At 43.2% G+C, this 20,054-nt stretch overlaps 1 protein-coding gene across 1 annotated transcript in view; it reads left to right on the plus strand.

Annotated features, from left to right (window-relative positions):
• Nucleotides 1-245: 245 nt before the first annotated feature.
• Nucleotides 246-20,054, plus strand: part of FGD4 (FYVE, RhoGEF and PH domain containing 4) — a 214,274-nt gene continuing 194,465 nt past the window's right edge. The window contains exon 1 of the mRNA XM_030543584.1: nt 246-329. The gene's annotated coding sequence lies outside the window, so the exon portion shown is untranslated. The remainder of the gene's footprint in view (nt 330-20,054) is intronic.

Consider the following 20,054-nt stretch of genomic DNA (forward strand, 5'->3'; position numbering starts at 1 on the left):
CGCAGCGCTCCAGGACCGCGAGCTGCTCTCCTCGGCTGCCTGCCCCGAGCCCAGCGCCAGGGCAGCAGCCCCTCTGCTCTAGCCGGAGCGCGGGCAGGCGCGATGCGAGCCCTGCTGTGCCCGGGGCGCTGAGCAGCCAGGGCAGCGCGAGCTGCCGCTTCCTCGCGCCGGCAGGATGAGCGGGGGGGAGAGCGCTAACTTCAGGCGGATGGCGATCCGGAGGAAATCCAACCCGACCCTGCACAGCTCGGCCCTGGTCTTTGCTGGTCCCACTGGAGGAGGCAGGCTCTGCCCACCGCCAGGAGAGGGGGCTCGGAAGGAAGCAGCAGGTAACAACCCCCGCGCGCCTCCCCTTTTCTCCCCCAGCGCTGAGCCTGGCCCGCCCGCTCGACTCTCTCATTTTGTCCGGCTTCTCCTTCCGCACTGACTGGCTGAGGTCTGCAATGTCTCTTTGATTGCAAGCAGGGTGCCTTTTTATTCTGGTTGTACAGCGCCTAGCACAACGGGGTTCAAGACTAGGGCTCCGAAGGGCTAGACTCATACTAATAACTAATAAAAAAGGAAAAACACAAGCAAAAGCCTCTTTCACCAAATGACAAGACTTCAGAATGGCTCTGACATTACAGGGGCTAATGAATCCCTCCTGATGAAGCTGGAATTTTGGCCCTCGGGTCAATAATAACCTAATACAATAATATCTTTAAATGTTTCTATCTTGTCATGACTAACATTGTAGGGTGTTAATAACTTTTCACTGGTTTTGGTGGTGGTTTGCTCTGTTTAGGCAATGAAAGTAAATTAGATATTTTTTCTCTGGAGTTTAACATGGGGATGTTTGGATTTTAAAATTATCTTTGGGGTAAAAAAAAATCTTAGGTGTGTTTGGTTGATTGTTTTGTTTTGTTTTTCCAAAAGTGCTTGTTTCTGCAAGAACTAATTTTTGAGGTTCAAAATTGAGTTGTCTGAACCTTTTAATTCTCAGTGTGAGAGACTTGGCAGGTCCTGGTTAGTGAGTCTGTACAGAAGTGTCTGGTTTGGAACTGAGAAAAGACTATGGACAAAATTACACCATCGTACTCTGTAGATATGCTCCATGTATGCATTCAGTGTTGTCTCTGACTTTTTTTAATGACACATTTTTATTGGATTATCTGTTGGCTCTGCAGAGCCAACATGGCTATAACAAAATGATCTGGGGATTCTGTTTAATCTCATGACTCCTGAATAGGCTTGCTTATTAAATTTCCATCAGTCACACCTGTGCAGTTAAGGGATGGGGAGGAGGATGCTACACAGGTGTCACTTAATGGTTCTACATGCTTTATTATTACTGATGGTGATTTGGGAGGGCGGGGAGAAGGGAGCTAGCTTGGCTCTGAGAGCCCAGTCTGAATGTGCTGGGCTTGCATCTTGGAAAAATCCTTTCTTTTCTTTTTCTTTAAACTTGTATATTGAGCACATCTAACATGGAAACTGTAGAAGCAGTAAACATGGGACTCCATCCTTGGTGATACTTCCACTATGTTTTATGCCTCAGAGCGCTACTCCTTATAAGAAAGGAAGAAACTCACCTGCCGTCGATAAGCAACACACTCTGTATGTTAATTTGCTGTTTGACGCAGATTCAGGCTTGAAATGCCAGTTGCCACCCCCTCAACTTAAAGTACAGTGTTAAAGGGAAACTGTCAACTCAGATTTGCCTGCACATGTGAACCTCATATGAACAAACTTTTAATAAAACTCATGATCAGTTACAGTGGCTGCACTGGAATTTTAAGAAGTTGTTTATGAGCAGGTTGATATGATATGCTAGTGCTCTTGCTACTGCTATCAGAGAAGGATTTTTTTTAAAGCCTTTAAACCTCCCCTTTTTGTATACTTGAAGGATTTTTCATAGGGTTTCTGTAGTGGGAGGGGGATTTTCATATTTTATTTATATAATATGTAGTGTATAGGACAGGGGCAGCCAACCTGGGCCTGAGAAGGAGACAGAATTTACCAATGTACATTGCCAAAGAGCCACAGTAATACATCAGCAGCCCCCTCATCAGCTCCCCTGCCCTGCTCGCAGCAGCTCCCACCCACTGGCAGCCCCACTGATCAGTGCCTCCCCCTCCCTCCCGGCACCTCCTGATCAGCTGTTTTGTGGCTTGCTGGGGGGTGGTGGAGGAGCAAGAGCATCGCAGGCTCAGGAGAGGGGGTGGGAAGGGGTTATGTGGGGGCAGTGCTTGTGGCAGAGCCAGGGATTGAGCAGTGAGCACCCCCTGGCACATTGGAACGTTGGTGCCTGTAGCTCCAGCCCCAGAGTCGGTGCCTATACAAGGAACTCTGCATATTAACTTCTGAAGAGTCGCATGTTTCTCCGGAGTCACAGGTTGGCCATCCCTGGTATAGGACTTGGGTAGTAATTCTTCTGTTCCTCCAAATGAGCAGCTAACTCTCAGTCCCAGTGGCTAGAGTTTCCTTTGCACTTTCACTAACCCTCTGCAGTTACCCTCTTTCTGACTACACTCTTGGATTAGTTTCCTATCCTCCCCACTGGTTGTTCCTTACACAACATACATAGTATGAAGGAAACACATGAACACAGTAATCCCATTGACTGACTATATACGTGCAAGGCCTTGCTACACATTCGCACACCACCGCTCTGGTGGCTTCTGAAACCTAAAGGACCATGAGAACCACTAGGGGGCTCACAAACTATTTAAGAAATATGGCTTGATTCCTATACGCTGCAATATCATACATAAAAACTTGTCATGTTTGATGATTATGGGGATGCTTATGCTTAAAGGTGCTGTATGTTACATCTATAGTGTCCAAAGTGTGGTAGACACTTTAAGGCTAATAGTAAGGTCCCTACTGAAAGGAGCTACTCTCCAAATAGACATGGAGAAGTCAAGAGGTGAGGGATGGGAATCAAGAAAAATGTGACTAAGTGGTGGTGGTTGACGTTCCTCTTGTAGTTCTGTGGGTCTTTCATTTTCACTTATTACAACATTTCAGCGGGGAGAGGTGGGTTAAGAGGCCTTATGTTAGAAGCAAGTTTTTACTGGGAAAAATTTGAAGCAGAAGAGGACAGAGATCAAGTGAATGAGGTGAGAAAGGGAATTGCAGGTGTAGCGAACCATACGACTGCTACTCTAACATACTATCACAATCTGCACCTTATGAGTGATGCTGTTAAGCTGAATTTATTATAACTTTTCCATAGTGACACAGTTGCAGTCATAGGACATTGTTCATTGCTGCACTGAGTAAATGGAGAAACTGAATAGTGAGCAAGGGCTAACTTTTTTACTTGAGCAAGAACAATATCAAAAGTCTAAGAGAATAATAATATATCAAATATATAGGACTTCCTATTCAGATTACTTCCTAAATGCAGTCCACACAACGTCCTTGTATTAAGTACATCTTCATCTACAAGTAGAGAAATGGAGACACATAGGGCCTAACATCCTTTGTTGCGTTAGGGATGTCAATGTAACCTATCTTGCAGTTAGACACCTAGGCCACTACACCACTGTAAGCCCCTAGATGAAGTCTGTGCTCCCTGTGTCTGGATCACAAGACCCCACCAACTAAATGAGCAGCCAGTTTGGTTTCTTTTCACTATCACTTGGGTAATTTTCTTCTTTATTTTTGCCCAGGGAAAAGTGTGACTCAGGCTAGCTCCTGTTCTGCAAACATAGACTTTAGCTTTCAGGCACAACATAATGCATTGTAAAGCTGGGTGTTGGCATGATAGGAAGGGTGCCAGATCTTGTGCAGTCTACATTTCATAAAATGCTAGCTGAACGTTGAGGAAGCCTCCCTACCTAACTGCATCCTGTCAGGTATTGTGTGCATTGAATCATAAAATATTGAAATTTGTCTCGTGCCAGGCATTTGAAAAATGTGTCAGCTATTTAGGTTACTGTAAGGGGATGGGAGAATTCTCACAACGTTCATAGCATCAGAAGTACTGTGTCTGGGTGTCAGACAAATAGAAAAACTACCTATGTGCCATGGGCTTGTATGGAAGACTATGAAGAGATCAGAGCACATTTTAGACTTTTTTTTGTATACAGCTGGTATTTAAAAGCTCTTCATAAACTAGTAAGTTTTGTGTGTTGTTAGTGAGCAGAGTCAGGAACTGGAGTAACCACTGTGCACTCAATGGTTCTTGCACCGGCCAGGGCATCAGAATCTGTTCATGTAGGGAACATTGTAGGTTATATCTAGTCTTTGGGAGACATATCATAGACTCTAATGTATATAGACAGGTGGTAAGTATTCCAGTTCATTGTTGTGAATGAAAAATAGCACCTCCTAATAGTCATGCTCTTCCCCCCCCCCCCCCACTTAAGGATTGTAGTGCACATCAGCCTTTGGTGTAAGGTGAAATCCAGATGTGGGCTTTTAATACAAGACCTTCCAGCTTCTAGACAAACTGAGCCACAGTAACTCATAGTGATGCGTTCAATGCCAGTCTGATTATATTAAAACTAAACTGAAACCTGGTTTAAGTGACTACTTAAGGAACCAGTACAAATTATTTAGAAGTTGACATTTAATTCAAAGCTGAACAAAATTGTACTGGAAACTTAGGAGAGATTTTAAAGGGGCGGCTGCAAATTGTAGGGCGTATGGTCTGCAGCAGTGGTTCTCAACCTTTTTGGGCTCAGAATCCATTTGTAAATGTTGATGGCCTGTCAGGACCCAGTAAAAAGACCCTGGAGGTGGGGAGTCGTGTCCTGCTTCCAGTATGGTGGCAGGCCCTAGTGGGTGTTTGCAGAGCCCACTCTGCACTAACCCTGCAGTGGGGGTTCCTGTGGTTCCAGTCCCACATAGCTGTCTGGTCTTGACTCTCTGCTTTGGGTGTTGCACCTGGTAGATGAGATTTGCTGCAGCATCACTCACTCTCACTCACGTTTGGCCCAGCTAGCCCCCTGGAGCCAAGCCCAGCCAACTCTACCAGACTGGATCTGTGGGACCTTTTGACATGTTTTGGGAACCTAATTTTGGGTCATGGCCTATGTGTTGAGAAACCTTGGCCTGTAGAAATCTGGTTAATCCTAGTTTATGAAGATCGCAGCTAAGGGTTGTCTTCACTGCAAAGTTAACTTGAGCTTGAACTCTAGTGTTGCCTCTAACTTGAGTCCCGATCACACAAGTAAACCCTTAACTTAAGTGTGGTGGTGCTTTGATTTGAGTTGGCTGGCCTATCAGAAGATATAGGCTATTGCTCAAGTTCACAGAACCATCAGTTTCTAATCCAGTCGCTCTGCGCAGTCTGAGTGCGATATTGCAGTGTGGCTACTCTCAATCAAGGTAGGTAGGCTAACTTGAGAGGATTCATTTGAGGGTGGATAATGTGAGACACTGCTCAAAGCACATAGACCAGTGATTGTTTACTGTCATCAATGGCTTTTTTCAATTTTTAGAGGAAAGAGTTCATATTTATGTATGACAGGAATGTGTGGGGTTTTGTTTGTTTAAAAAGTCTAGTGGGGAGGAGGGCTGATTCTAAGTAGCATGTGCTTATCTTGGTTCTCTTCCTCTGAGTAAAAAATTACTGGATCACCTCTGCCCCGCTCACCTCCTCATAGTAAAGGATTTTATGCCAGGCTCTTACATGTTAGCAGTGTTAGATTCTGCAGTATTGTGTGTTATCCCTGTCTTGCTTTCAGAGAATGGAGGTGACCTGTGTTCCATATAGTATTGCTGCATCAAGGTATTTGCAAAGTCTAGCAGAAAAGATTGTGATTTCCCTCTATTGCTGCTGTACCTCAGCTTGTCAAATGGATATGATCCATTATTGAAATAATACTTTATGGGCTCTTTTAAAATTTGCTGCCTATTGCAGGGGATGAAATAAAGGAGACTTCAGTAACGTGCTGTGCAGTGCTTTAAGGGATGTCTGTGTTAAAACAGTGAATCTAATAGAGGCTGAGGGCTCTGAACAAAATAAACAGTGCCCTGATTCTCTTTCTTGCCTCTGGAAATGAATAATTACCTTTGGGCATCTGCTCTCCTTGCTCCTGGGTGTGAGTCACCCACCGTATTAAGGTTGATTGGATTGTAGTGATTGAATATCTGATTGCTATATGATGTGTTCAGGGAAAACCAAAATGAGCATTAGTTAATGCAGATAGCAATTACAGTACTAGACACAGTGGAGGCCATTGTGACCTAAAGCTTGTCATATATTGGACTTCCCTGCTGTGGGATTTTTCTTTTTTGGTACTGTATTTCGTGAATAATCAAACAAATTCTGACCAGTGTAATATCTGAAAACAAGCTGGGGAGAACAGGGTGAAGTTCTCTTCAAAATATTTTTTCTCTCCACAAAATTTGAGGAACGTACTAGCAATTATTTTATGGGAAACCATGCTGGAAATTTGTGTTGGCTATACAATTTCCCATTCTGCAGTTATTTTGCAGATTATTACCACCATGGACTAAATTCTGCTTGCAGATATATGTGCACATACCTCCCATTGAAGCAACTCAGAGTTGTGTGAAAGTAACAAAAATGCAGATGTTGGTATCCTAAGTCTTAATGGTCCTGTCAGCACTACAGGCATCCAACTTTACTTAAAACATTGATGCTATTGGAATCACACCCTGACTGAACTTGATACATAGTCTGTCATTGGTATATTTGGTACAGATGGCTTTTCTCAAACGTTAAGTGTGCATATTTGTTTCCTGTTTGGTTTTTTGTTTTTCAGCATTTAGGACTAAAATGACCAAAAGCTAACAGCACAACACTCTTTAGTTGATTAGATTTTTTTTGTTTTTTAAAAGGCCAGAAGTGTCCATTATGATCCTCTAATCTGACCTACTGTTTAACACAAACTGTAGAATTTCCCCCATCAAACCCATAACACTAACTTCTAGGAGAAAAAGGATTTAGCCCTTAATGAAGTCATTGTCAATAAATCAATGACTGGCTAGTAAGAGAGGGAGGTTTGCATCTAAATAAACATGTCAAAATAATAAAAATATGCCCATTTAGTCACCTCCTTTTAGAATGTTTGGTAGAAGGTGGGAAATGAAGAGGCAATGGTAGTAGTAGTTCCTGAACTAGCTGCATGCCTACAATGTTGAAACTGGCTCATGCATGTAAAACACTATTCCTCTTAACTAATCCAATGTGCAGGAAACATGAGAAGTTTGGATGTTACCAAAAATAAGTGTATGGTTTGGAAAAAATAAAAGGAACCTGTTCAGGAAGCATATTGCTTTTCTGCTGCTACCACTACAGCACAAGTTCCCCAGGTCATTTGTTGTGGTGGATTAAGGACAAGGGGTGAAAGCCCTGGCCTACTGAATTAAATCCTAGGGTTTAACTTCCAAGCCTCTTACATGAAACTGCACCAAATTCCCAGGTATAGCCTTTCCTCAATATGTACTTGGGCACCTCCTGTTGACATCAATGGAAATTACACACATATTGGCAAGAATAGTATAAAATAACTGTCTGTGACATGAATAGAGGTTGGATTTCCCCTTAGTCTCTGTTTGTTCCCCTATAATTGAATCCTTTGTGCATTGCCAGGGGGTTATTGGGTTTTGTTTTGTTGTAGCCCTCACAGATCCCCTTTTGTGAATGATCTTCAGGCTGTTCTAATCCTTGGATCCTACTTGCTCACAAGCCAAATGGGTCTGAGCAGTGTCCAGAAACTATCTCTAATTCTGACCTCTAGGCATGCTCCCAGGTATAGACTTTGTCTGGCCTCCCCTCCGTGGAGGGTGGGACCCTGCAGTCCAGCTGCCCAAAGCCTCAAGACCAGTGCTGAACCCCTCCTCCAGAAGTTTATGCACAGTTCCCCATCCCTACTCCCCAAGCTCCAACCTTGTGTGCACTTCAGTGCACAATTTTAACTCCTTGGGGACCACGTGACCATTAAAGTGAGGAAGATAGCTTTTGTAAAGGCTTAAACACACACTTTATGCTTTGGGTATATCTAGGCTTTGATCTAGAGGTGTGTTGAAGGAGATACAGCTGCGCTAGCTCTGATTGAGCTAGTGTGCTAAAAGTAATGTGTAGCGTCTGTGGTATGGCCCTGCCTGCCAGCCACTAGCTCGTTCAGACCTAGCACCAGTGTCTCTCCTCAAGCTGGAATTTACATCTCTAGCTCAAAGTCTAGACATAGCCACAGAAAGCAGAAGATACACAGATTTAGGCAAAGGAACAGAAACCTGAATTTAAACCCCTCTCTCCACTATCCTGAACCCTCTAGTCTTTTGGGGTTTGGTCAGTGTTTGTAAGGGGGGGGACAGGTCCCTCTGACCCTCACTCCTCTTGCTCAGTCTTTTGGTTCTGGTGATGGTTTGCCCTCTTCTTGCTGGGTAGAGTCTGATACCTCTTCCTTCTTTCCTCCTCCGCTAGGGATTTCCCATTCTCCAACCCCTAGGTAGGACTGCAGAGAGAGTTAATAGTTCCACTAGGGATGGGCTATTCACTTTTGTTGGCCCTATTTCAGATACTCTGACCTGGTCTGCCTTCTGCTATAAAATGAGTGTTTTAATGCCATCCAAAGGTTAGTCAGAAATAGTTCATAAAACCAAATGGAATTAATACATTTTATATATGCAGATTCTCCCAAGTGTCTGTTTGTTAAAACAGAAACACTACTTGGAAGCAAGTTTTAGCCTAAAAACAGAGTCTGGCTTTATGTTGCATGATAAGAGTACATTATTCCATCACAGAATCATCATAATCTTCTTTTTGTTTGTGCTTAAAATGCCACAGTTGTCTGTGCAGTATGTGACACTTCAGCAGGACTCAAGTAAATAACTATGAAGTTGTTGCTGGCAGATAACTGCCTGAGGCCAAGCAACAGCGGGGGCGGTCCGTCGCCTGGTGTGCCGCGCCAATAAACACACCAGGGTGGAGAAGCAAACCAAGTTTATTTGAGATCTCAAAGCGGTGCAGGGAGATTGACTCAGATCAAGCACACCTAAAACAAGCAGTCTGTTCCTTTATACCCATGAGAACTTTTCTCACTGACTAGCAATCCCTCGTTTCCCCTCCCTCCTCCTCCTTCCTCCCCCTGTAGCAATTACGTAAGCGCAGGTGCATTAAGTAATCTTGGCCGCGGCAGCTCGTTAGTAAGTTTTTCCTTCTGCAAGTTATCTTGTCCTTCTGCTAAAGGTGCACAGGCCTCATTATTTCTGCTTTAGACCAGTTAGAACTGTTGCAACTGATAACGGCTGTTACACCTGGCCTTTTAGGTCGATTAAAGTTCAAACATGGAGGGACTCTTGTCTGCTGAGGCCTAAAACCAGGAAGGCTCCATACTCTTGTGGCCTTCCACCCTCCTGAGTTATGTAGGGTTATGCTTAGTGACACCAACATGAAGCCAAAAATAGTTAATCAAAGATGGGTTTCATGTGAGTAGGAAATGGATAGTTGTGGCTAATGATATTGGTGTAACTGGCATTTGTGGGCCAGTAGGCCGCTGTTGTAGATTTAAACAAAAGTTCTCTTGAGGTGTCTTCCCCCGCACTTCCCCAGTGACATTTTTCAGTTGGGTCCATCTATGCCACTTTTATTTTCAAATGGATGCACTTTACATTTCTTTTACTGTTTCATAGTACAGCTCACCACAGAGGTATTTCAGTTCCATCAAGAAGTGCAGAGTCCTTTTCAGCTCTAACCAGTCTGCCACAGGGCCAGTGGTATTGCAGCCTTCAAAAATCAAGAGTGGGACACCAAAATACTGTGAGACTGAATTAAAAAGTTAAGTGTGGGATTCTTTTTATTTGCCTTGTGCCATCTGAGCTTCTAGCCCTCATGGCTGCAGAGAAGATCTGGATAATGTGAATCCTAGAAGTGATCACTTTTAAAATAAGTAACAGATTTTCATGTAATAACCATGATTCCATGAGCTGGTGCTTTAAGAGAAACACCGAAGAGCATGAGACTTGCAATAAAACCATGAGCTGACACCAGTGGGTGAGATCATTCCAAGTTTGAATTTTAGTTATGATGCCTATTAATTTAAATATGCAACTATGTAAACTTTATTAAAAATTCATTTTGACTTTCTCACTTAATTGCAGCTTTACCTACTTGTATCACACTAATCAGTGTGCTCATAAGGTGAAAATAAGGCTCCATTTAGCATATAACTAGCAGCCATTAATACAAGAATTATTTTATTAAAACAAAGTTTAAAGTCTTACCAGTGGTTTGAATCAACTGTTAGCCTTGTAATTATTCTTGCTCCCACCTACTCCAGATTTGTAAGGGATAATACAATAACCATTGTTCCCTAGAATTTGAGTCCATTCAGAGTATTGCCTAGGTACTCAGGCTCCAGTCCTGCACACACATGCATACTTAATTTTGAAGTTAATGGAACTGCACACAAGAGTAAAGTTAAACACACATGTAGATGTTTGCAGGATCAGGACTGGGGTATGGAAAAAGTGTATAAGAAAAGAGTGCCAATGTGACAGCCTGAGTACTCTGGTGCTCTGTACAAATAAACACCGGTAGTGTCCACTGATATTTGCCACTATTAGGGGCTGCATTGTTACTATTTCTGCAAGAATAGTTCTAATTCCAAATTCCCTAGAAGATGACCCCTGTCTCATAGTAAACACGGGTGGTATCTTTAGACTAAAACTGCAGGAACACACCAAAAAAAAAAAAATTAAATCTGCCTCTCAGCATATTTTGTTGGCTCTTTGGCACAAATAAGAGCTGAAGGGCCCAATTTTTCCTTTAATTTGCATCTGTGTAACTAAAGATAGTCACTTGTGTTTGACTGGATTGGAAAGTGGCCCTAAACTTCAGTGGCAATGCAATGAAAGTACTTCCCTGCGCTTTTCTCAAGGCTGAGGGCTTGTCTACATCAGAAGGTTGCAGCGCTGGTAAGGGAGTTACAGCGCTGCAACTTAGGAGGTGTACACATCTGCAGGGCACCACCAGCGCTGCAACTCCCTGTTTGCAGCGCTGGCCGTACTCCCGTTTTGTCTCGGGTGTAGAGGATCCAGCGCTGGTGATCCAGCGCTGGTAATCAAGTATAGACACTTACCAGCGCTTTTCTTGACCTCCGTGGAATAAGCAGGTATCCCAGCATACCTGAGGAAGCCTCTGGTAATCAAGCTGGTCTCCTTCCCCGACTTGCTCTTGTGTTCCCCGAACCCCGAGCAAGCAGGTCTCCTTCCCTGAGGTTTGCTGGGTGGTTCCGGGAACGCGAGAGCAAACCGCGGCGAAGCTGGTCTCCTTTCCCGGTTTGCTCTCGCGTTCCCCGAACCCCCGAGCAAGCAGGTCTCCTTCCCTGCGGTTTGCAGGGTGGTTCGGGGAACGCGAGAGCAAACCGCGGCGAAGCTGGTCTCCTTTCCCGGTTTGCTCTCGCGTTCCCCGAACCCCCCTTGAAGCCGCCCAACAGCGCTGCAGTGTGGCCACATCTAACACCACTTGCAGCGCTGGTTGCTGTAAGTGTGGCCACTCTGCAGCGCTGGCCCTATACAGCTGTACTAATACAGCTGTAACAACCAGCGCTGCAAAATTTTAGATGTAGACATGGCCTGAGATTGTAACATGATGTATGGGAAATGTTGAAAGGTAGCCTATTATTCATGGAGCTGAGAACAATTGTGTGTGTATCTGAGAGAGAAGGAAAGAATCTGGAAATAACTTCAAAACCAAATGAGCTCTTTTGAAGGTTCTCTAGTTAGCTGCCCATTTCTGAGGATTTTTATATTTTTTCTCCCCTAAAATTAACTATTGTAACTTGACTTGCTCAGATTTCTGCTTCCCTTCCCCATAATGGTTATGGAGATCTACTTTCTTCCTGGTTTAACAACTGGGGCAAATCTATCAGCGGGTTATTTTGACAGTGATAACTAAATTGCTGCTTTTCTTAATTATCCTCTATTAATTGTGTAACTAATTAGTCCATTGTGGATTTTCCTTGTCTCTTGTATGACTTGTAGCCAGAAATCCTAGCATAAATCTGGCAATTATTTCAAGTCTGAGCCTCAGCGAAAAGCTGAGCTGCTACATTTGGCGGCTACACATAGCAAATGAACCCTATTGTCATGAATATTTTACCTCTTCAGTATTTCCTGTTTGCCATTAAACAATCTCTCACTGAAGCTGGATTCTGATTAGTTTCAACGTTTTTTTTTTTTTTTTAATAAGTCTGGTACTCAAAATAGAAAAGGTTTAAAAGACACAGCAAGGTTTTCAGGTCTTGAATATCACTGACTTTAAAACTTATTTTCCAAAAGAAGTAAATCTAGAAAACATCAAGTGAAAGAAGCTGTACAGGGAAACCTCCTTAGACAACATCCTTTTCTAAAACAGTGTCTCACATGTTCCAAAGGCAATTCTACTTTCCCTTTATTAAGCCAACTCTGTTAAACAGTCTTTTGCCGATCCCTCTCCTCATTGCTCTAATACATGTCTCACCAGATCAGGTTTTTAACAATACAGATAAAACACTTGGTCTTCAGCATACATATAGAGCAACATGCAGTACGTGACAGTGGGGAAAAGGAGCATTGATCCTCTTTTTAAAGATTAATTTTTTTTAAATGCCTCATACATACTTTCAGAATTTCTTTGGCAAAATAATCCAGGAGCATGTTCAGTTATGTATGAATATCGAAATAGACCTATTTCTATTTGAGGTACTTATGTGGCCCCCATTGTTGTAATATCTGAGCACCTTGGAATTTTTAGTGTATTCTCACAGCGCATCTGTGAAGTAGAAGTGCTATTATCCGCATTTTATAGATGAGGAACTGAGACACAGAGAGGTCACAAGATTACCCAAGGTCATACAGGAAGTCTTTGGTAAGCAGGACTTAAACCCAGGGTTTCCCAGTCCTAACCCAACTGTTGAAACATCCTTCCAATAAAGCAGAATCAAAAGTGTCTTCTTAAAACTGATACTGGGAGTATCCCAAGTCACTAGCTTCAGTAGTTTGACACCTGCCATTGCAAGGGCCAGAATATTCATATATTTTTCCCCCTCTAGTTGACCTTCATTTCTTTCAAATGCAATTCAGAATGGATACCGTGAGAAGGGCTAATCCATTTGACACAGTGCATTTGATAAAATGGGCAAATTATCTTTGAAACATGCTATATTCTAGGATCCTCAAATCCTTCTCAAGGCACAATAGGGTGCGTGAATAGGTACAGTGAAAGCACAATTTGAAAACCCACTGTAAAGAGACAGACATAACAAGTGCCACTGTAAATTCAAATTATGTGGGTTAATTATGCTGACTGAATTTTCTCCTCAGGTCTATCATGCATGCTATAAGCTTTTCTATCCCACTTCTTGACTATTGTCGTTTGTCAGTCTGGACACGTTTAGGTGATGCACTACAGAGCAGCAGAAGTCAGAGGTGCTCAACTGCAACAGCCTTTCACAAAGAATTGGCTGCAGAGGAAAATTCAGTTTTCAACTGTTGTCCTTCAGTATATGAAATGTAATTGTTTTTGTTGGACCAGCACCAGCAGAACACTTCCCCCTCTGTCCCATCTCTTTCCTTAGCTACTCACTAAGGAAAGAGAGAAGAAAACTGGACAGAAATAATGGCTGCTCTACTTTTTTTTGTGTGTCTTAGTATTATATAGAACATAAAGCTTGAGTGGGGATAGGCTACCCAATGCATACGCTCATATTTTTGGTAATCCACTATGCTATATACAATTTGTCCAACTCTGCTCGCTAGTTTAAAAACGCATTTGTGACAGAAGAAAACTAAGGCCTCTTTTCATTTGTATAAAATGCTCAAGAAATTCTTCCCCTTCCATTCCAAACCCCCCCCCCCACCACCTTTCCATATACACCACTTGTCTGGCTTCTTTAGGTAGGGGTAGGAATGAAGGGAACCACAATGTGACTGTATGTACATTTCCTTTTAAAGACTCGGCTGTTATACATTTAAAAATTATTTAGCTAAAGACAGGAACAGGTTCAGAGATGGGCTACTAGGATGATCCGAGGAATGGAAACCTGCCTTATGAAAGGAGACTCAAAGAGCTTGGCTTGTTTAGTCTAACCGAAAGAAGGTTGAGGGGGGATATGATTGCTCTTTATAAATATATCAGAGGGATTAATATCAGGGAGGGAGAGGAATTATTTAAGCTTAGTACCAATGTGGACATAAGAACAAATGGATATAAACTGGACACGAGGAAGTTTAGACTTGAAATTAGATGAAGGTTTCTAACCATTAGAGGAGTGAAGTTCTGGAACAGCCTTCCAAGGGGAGTAGTGGGGGCAAAAGACACATCTGGCTTTAAGACTAAGCTTGATAAGTTTATGGAGGGGATGTTATGATGGGATAGCCTAATTTTGGCAATTAATTTAGCAATTGATATTTGATTATCAGCAGGTAAGTATGCTCAGTGGTCTGTAATGGGATGTTAGATGGGTTGGGATCTGAGTTACTATAGAGAATTCTTTCCTGAGTGCTGGCTAGTGAGTCTTGCCCACATGCTCAGGGTTTAACTGATCGCCATATTTGGGGTCGGGAAGGAATTTTCCTCCAGGGCAGATTGGCAGAGGCCCTGGAGGTTTTTCGCCTTCCTCTGCAGCGTGGGGCATGGATCACTTGCTGGAGGATTCTCTGCAGCTTGAGGTCTTCAAACCACAATTGGAGGACTTCAATAACTCAGACATAGGTTAGGGGTTTGTTACAGGAGTGGATGGGTGAGAGTCTGTGGCCTGCATTGTGCAGGAGGTCAGACTAGATGACCATAATGGTCCCTTCTGACCTTGGAGTCTGAGACTTAGTGTCTGTTTTTAGTTAAATCTAGTGGATTATTAATTTATATATTCAAAGCCCAATTTCGCCACCTTCATGCTGAAGTCTTACTCTGCCTTGTTTAAATCAGTTGTGCAACTTGTGAAGTAAGGTACTACGCGATATGCGTAAGGGTGGCAAAACTGGGCCTTGAACAAACAAATCCGTTAAATGTGGAAAATGAATTTGAATAGTTATGGGACCAGCTCTAGTATCAGTACTAGTGTGTGTTGGGGAAGTGCGGGGAGGAGGGGAGTGTTGGTGCTGTAGTTTGAACAGACTTCTTTTGGGAAGTGCGGGAGGGCAGGGTGTGTTGAGCCAAAGAAGTTTGAGCTGTGCTATTGTTTGCAGTGGCTTGTGCATGCCTGCCTCTAGAGCTAGGATCAGATTTCTGATGTGTTCTTTCCAGATAAGGTGAACAGGTGGTGGTTAGAAAAGCAGAAGCAGGTTAATGATTTGAAGTGAGCAGAGGACTGCATTCCAGTTGCTTGGTGCCAGAAGAGCTGCTCAACTGGAGGGAGTTTTTCCTAGATACCTCACACAGAATGGTCTCTCTCTGAGGGGAGGCTGGTGACATCTGAAAGCTGGTAAGTACAGCAGACTCATAAATGTATGTTTTGGAGCTGGTTCATGGCAGATAGTAACAAACTGGCAGTGGTGTGTAGGGTACATGTAGCTACATGCTGCATGAGAACCAGACTCTGTCCACACTGTGGTGTCAATGAAAGGCTCCGGCAGGGGGGAAAGACTCTGGTAGCAGGGAGCTGCGGAAGCCTTTCTGCTCTGCCTTCACTTTGCCAGGGCCTTTCCTTGTTGCCAGAGTCTTCCCCTATGGTGGGGAAAGACACCGGGCAGCTCCCTGCAGCAGGGAAAGGCTTTGGCACTGGGACACTACACAGCTAAAAATCACAGTATAGATCGGGAACACACAGTTTAGGTGTGTGTTAGGTAGATTCAGGTGCATCTTTACTTGCCTAAGCAGTGCCTCACCATCTCTCTTTGCATGCCGCCTAGCACAGGTATAATGTATGTACTCTACATGCTGCTGGAAGTAGTGTGCAGTGTAGACTAACTCTAAAAGAATACTGGCTAGGTTGTGCTTATTCTGAGGAACCTCTGTTGCTTTCTATGATATTGAGCACTACATGCATGTGATTTTAGTACATGTTAACAAACCATATGTGTGTATCTGACTGGGTGTAGTCCCAAAAAATATACTAACTTTTATATTTCTTGGCTGCACTTTTATATGGGATTTACTGAGGACCAGCATTAAACATTAATTCATAGGCCAAGGCATTGGCTTTCCACCAGGAGTCAGGGGCCCCCTGGGGGGGCCACAAGCAGGTTTCAGAGGGTCCACCAAGCAGGGCTGGCATCAGACTTCCTAGGGCTCAGGGCAAAAATCCAAAGACCCACTGCATAAGGCTGAAGCCCAGGGCCGTGAACCTCGCCCCCAGGGGTAAAACCAAAGCCTGAACAATTTAGATTTGCAGGATCCGGACAGTTGCCCAGTTAGCTACCCCCAATGCTGGTCCCAGCTTTTATATGCAGAGAAACAGTTGTTGTGGCACATGTAGGCCGTAAGGCTTTTATATCATGTTGAGGGGAGGCCTCAGAAAGAAAAAGATTGAGAACCCCTGGGCTAAGGTATTTCAGGAGTAATACACTTAACTGAATGAACACAATTCTTTTGCTTTGCAAGCTGATAACAAGAGTGTTCTTTATCATGTAAAGTAAGGCCTGAAGCCAGGTTCCGAAAAGAACAGGGGGATTTTGTTTGCAAATAAGTAGTAAAGCTGCTGTGCAACAGTTACCTTAGCAGGAATATACCCATACAGGTTAAAACAAAAGATTTGTGATTTGGATTCTTTTATGTGAGTAAGAAAAACCTTGTGTTTTAATTAAAATGTATTGCTGCAATGAATGAGATTTGACCACATATATTAGTGTTTCTTCAAACTATTATGTATGTTCAATTCTTTGTACATGTCATAAAAGGAGGTTGGGTGCTTTTTCTTCCCACCCTAGAGATTATAGGAGGCTTGCTGAAACTACAATAAAAAAATCTCTGTATTGGACAGAAATGAGTCAGTCTCTCTCCAGCAGTTAGTATATGTTGTACACAGGCTTTCTTCACATGACTGTAACAAGAGATGCACACAGATCCTATCTACTGAATGTTCCTGAAAAGTAAAGAATCCCTCACCCCTCTTAACAAAAAGTATGACTAGAGAGTAGATGAATTAGCTATAAATTTGCTGGGTAAACATTTCTATATTAAGATATCAGTTTCTCACCACAAAGACTGCTTAAATGAGGTGCTGTGCTATGATTGTGGCAGCAGATGGGAATGACTGTATTGGCTCTCAGTAGAGGCAATTCAGTTAAACAGCTTTAGTGATAATCTAAAAATTTCTTCATGTGTAAAACAACAATGGGTCAAACTAATTGCTCCACAAGCTGAACCCAACTCAATGTGTTTAGCATTTCAATATGGTTAATACCTTCAGCTGTATAATATGTAATTTATAGACCTTAATCATGGGCTATTGTTCTTCATGTCAACAAATAAAGGTCAAGCACAATGTCTCTTTACCATTACTAACTGGTTTTAAACGTAGATCATTCATGGGTTTTCAAATAAATATAAAATATGTTGTTTGCAGTGTTATACCTCTATTGGTCCCAGGGTATGAGAGACAAAGTTGGTGAGGTAATATCTTTTAATGGACCTAAATAAAGTGATGCTTTGTTTTATTTTATTGGACCAACTTCTGTTCATGAGAGACAAGCTTTTCAAATCTGAAGGAGGAGCGCAGCTTGGGTGAAAGTGATTGTGAAACCATAGATGATGTGATTCTAAGGAAAGGGAGGAGTCAGAGTATCAGAATAAGGACAATAGACTTTAGAAAAGCAGACTTTAACAAACTCTGAGAACTATTAGGTAAGGTTCCATGGAAGAAAATCTGAGGGGAAAAAGAAATTAGAGACAGTGCTGCAACTGGGGTGTGAAAAAACACCCCCCTGAGCGCTGCAAGATACAGCGCTGTAAAGCGTCAGTGTAATCAGGGCATGCTACACCCGTAAGGAATGTGGTTTACATGCAGCGCTGGGAGAGCTCTCTCCCAGTGCTGCCGCTCTGACTACACTCACACTTGCGCTTTGAAATTCCAAATGTAGCCATACAGTCTTTAAGGCACAAGAGGAAACTATCCTGATGAAAAGGAAAGAGAGGCAGATTAGTGAGAGGACAGTATAGCTGCATCAGGTGTTCTTTAATTACCTGAAAATCAAAAAGGAATCCTACAAAAAATGGAAATGGGAAAAAATTTCTAAAGAGTACAACAGACTAGCACAAGCATGCATGGAGAGAATCTAAGGCCTTGGCTACACTGGAGCTTTGCAGCGCTGCAACTTTCTCGCTCAGGGGTGTGAAAAAAACACACCCCTGAGCGATGCAAGATACAGTCCTGTAAAGCGCCAGTGTAAACAGTGCTGGGAGGACAGCTCCCAGCGCTGCAAGCTAAACCCCATCAGGATGTGGAGTACATGCAGCGCTGGGAGAGCTCTCTCCCAGCGCTGGCGCTGCAACCACACTCGCACTTTTGCTTTGAAGTTTCAAGTGTAGCCATACCCTAAATAACTAAGAGCTGGTCTACTCTAGCAGTGCTATAGTAGCGCAGCTGCACTGCTGTAACACATCTGATGAAGACGCTCTATGCCAATGGGTGAGAGCTCTCCCTTTTGAGCTATGCAGAGCTCTTCTTCAGGGCTAGGAAAGATGCTGAGGGCTGGTCTACAGTACAGATTGTGTTAATATAACTTATAGTGTGTGAATAAGCCACCTCCCTGACACCAACCTAAGCACTGCTGTGGACAGCGCTATGTAGTTGGGAAAGCTTCTCCTGCCGACATAGTACCCTCTCTTGGGAAGGTGGTTTTATTTTGCCACCGGGAGAGCTCTCTCCTGTCGGCAGAGAGCCTCTTCACCCCACACGCTACAGTGGTGCTGCGCTGTAGTGCTTCTAGTGTGGACTAGCCCTAAGAGTGTCACAGCTAAATACAAGGTGGTACAGATTGTTTAATGTAAGTGGTTAACACACAATTGCCATGTTGTGTTCATTCCCTCAAACATCTGGCAGCAACCACTGTTGGAAGACAGGAAACTGGGCTAGATGGACCATTGGCCTGACCCAGTATGGCCATTCATGGTGAAGTGGCCCATTAACACCTGTTCTGGCAGGGTCTGGTGCTGCTTTGAGTTGGTGGGTCCTGATCTGTGCAGAGCTTGCTTCTGATGAGGAGTTTGGGAGTTGTTTGAAGGCCAGAAGAGGTGGTTTGGGGAAGATTTCTTTCAGGATGGGGGAGCCCTATTGAGTATACGTTGTAGTTTAATGATACCTCATATGGGTTTTTGTGTGGGATGATAGGTGATACCTTAGGGGTGTTCAGTCTGAAGGTTTTTCAGTATTGCCAACCCCAAACGTTCAAAAATCATGAGTCAGGCTCACAAAAAGTCATGAGATTATGTAAAAATAATAGATTTGGTGGTCTTTTTATTTGCTTTCTGCTTTTTGAGCCTTCAGGGTACACTCAGGTCACATTTTGAAGCTTTCTCCACAGCCAAGAAGGTTAGAAACTTACCTTTTTTTTAAGAATGAAGGCTAAAATCATCAGATATCCACTTGACTCCAGGAGCTGGGGCTTTATGAAGAAGAATAATTATCATGAGACTCATGACAAAAGCATGAGAGGTTGCAACACTGTTCTGCCCACCTCCATCCCCCCAGCATATTGGGGCATGTTCTCTTGGGGGATTTGGGTGGCACATTCCATGATGAGATCTAATTCTCTGGTGAAGTGTCCTTATTTGGTGAGATCGGTTTTAAGTGTGTTAAGGTGTGTATCCTGGACTCGCTCTCCTGAGCATATTCCGTGGATCTGAGCAACTGGTTGCACATCACATACCAACAAATCTTTTAAGGTAAATCTGGTCATCCATGGTTTTGTTGTATATAATTGTCTGTAGGTTTCCATTGTTGAAGCTGATCGTGGTGTCCAGGAAGTTGATGCTCATACAGGAGTGTTCTAGAGAGAGTTATTTATTACAACAATCTGTAATCCACTAATTTCCCTCTCTCCCTCCGACCCCCTGTTTTGTCCTATCCTGCAGAAGTGTTAACTGATCGTTTCACCTTGAATGGTCTGCTTATGCTAAACAATCTGTTCCGCCTTGTATTTAGCTGGGACATGCTTATTACCTTTTCCAGACC

Source organism: Gopherus evgoodei, chromosome 1 (assembly GCF_007399415.2).
Source record: "Gopherus evgoodei ecotype Sinaloan lineage chromosome 1, rGopEvg1_v1.p, whole genome shotgun sequence".
Classification (NCBI taxonomy): domain Eukaryota; kingdom Metazoa; phylum Chordata; order Testudines; family Testudinidae; genus Gopherus; species Gopherus evgoodei.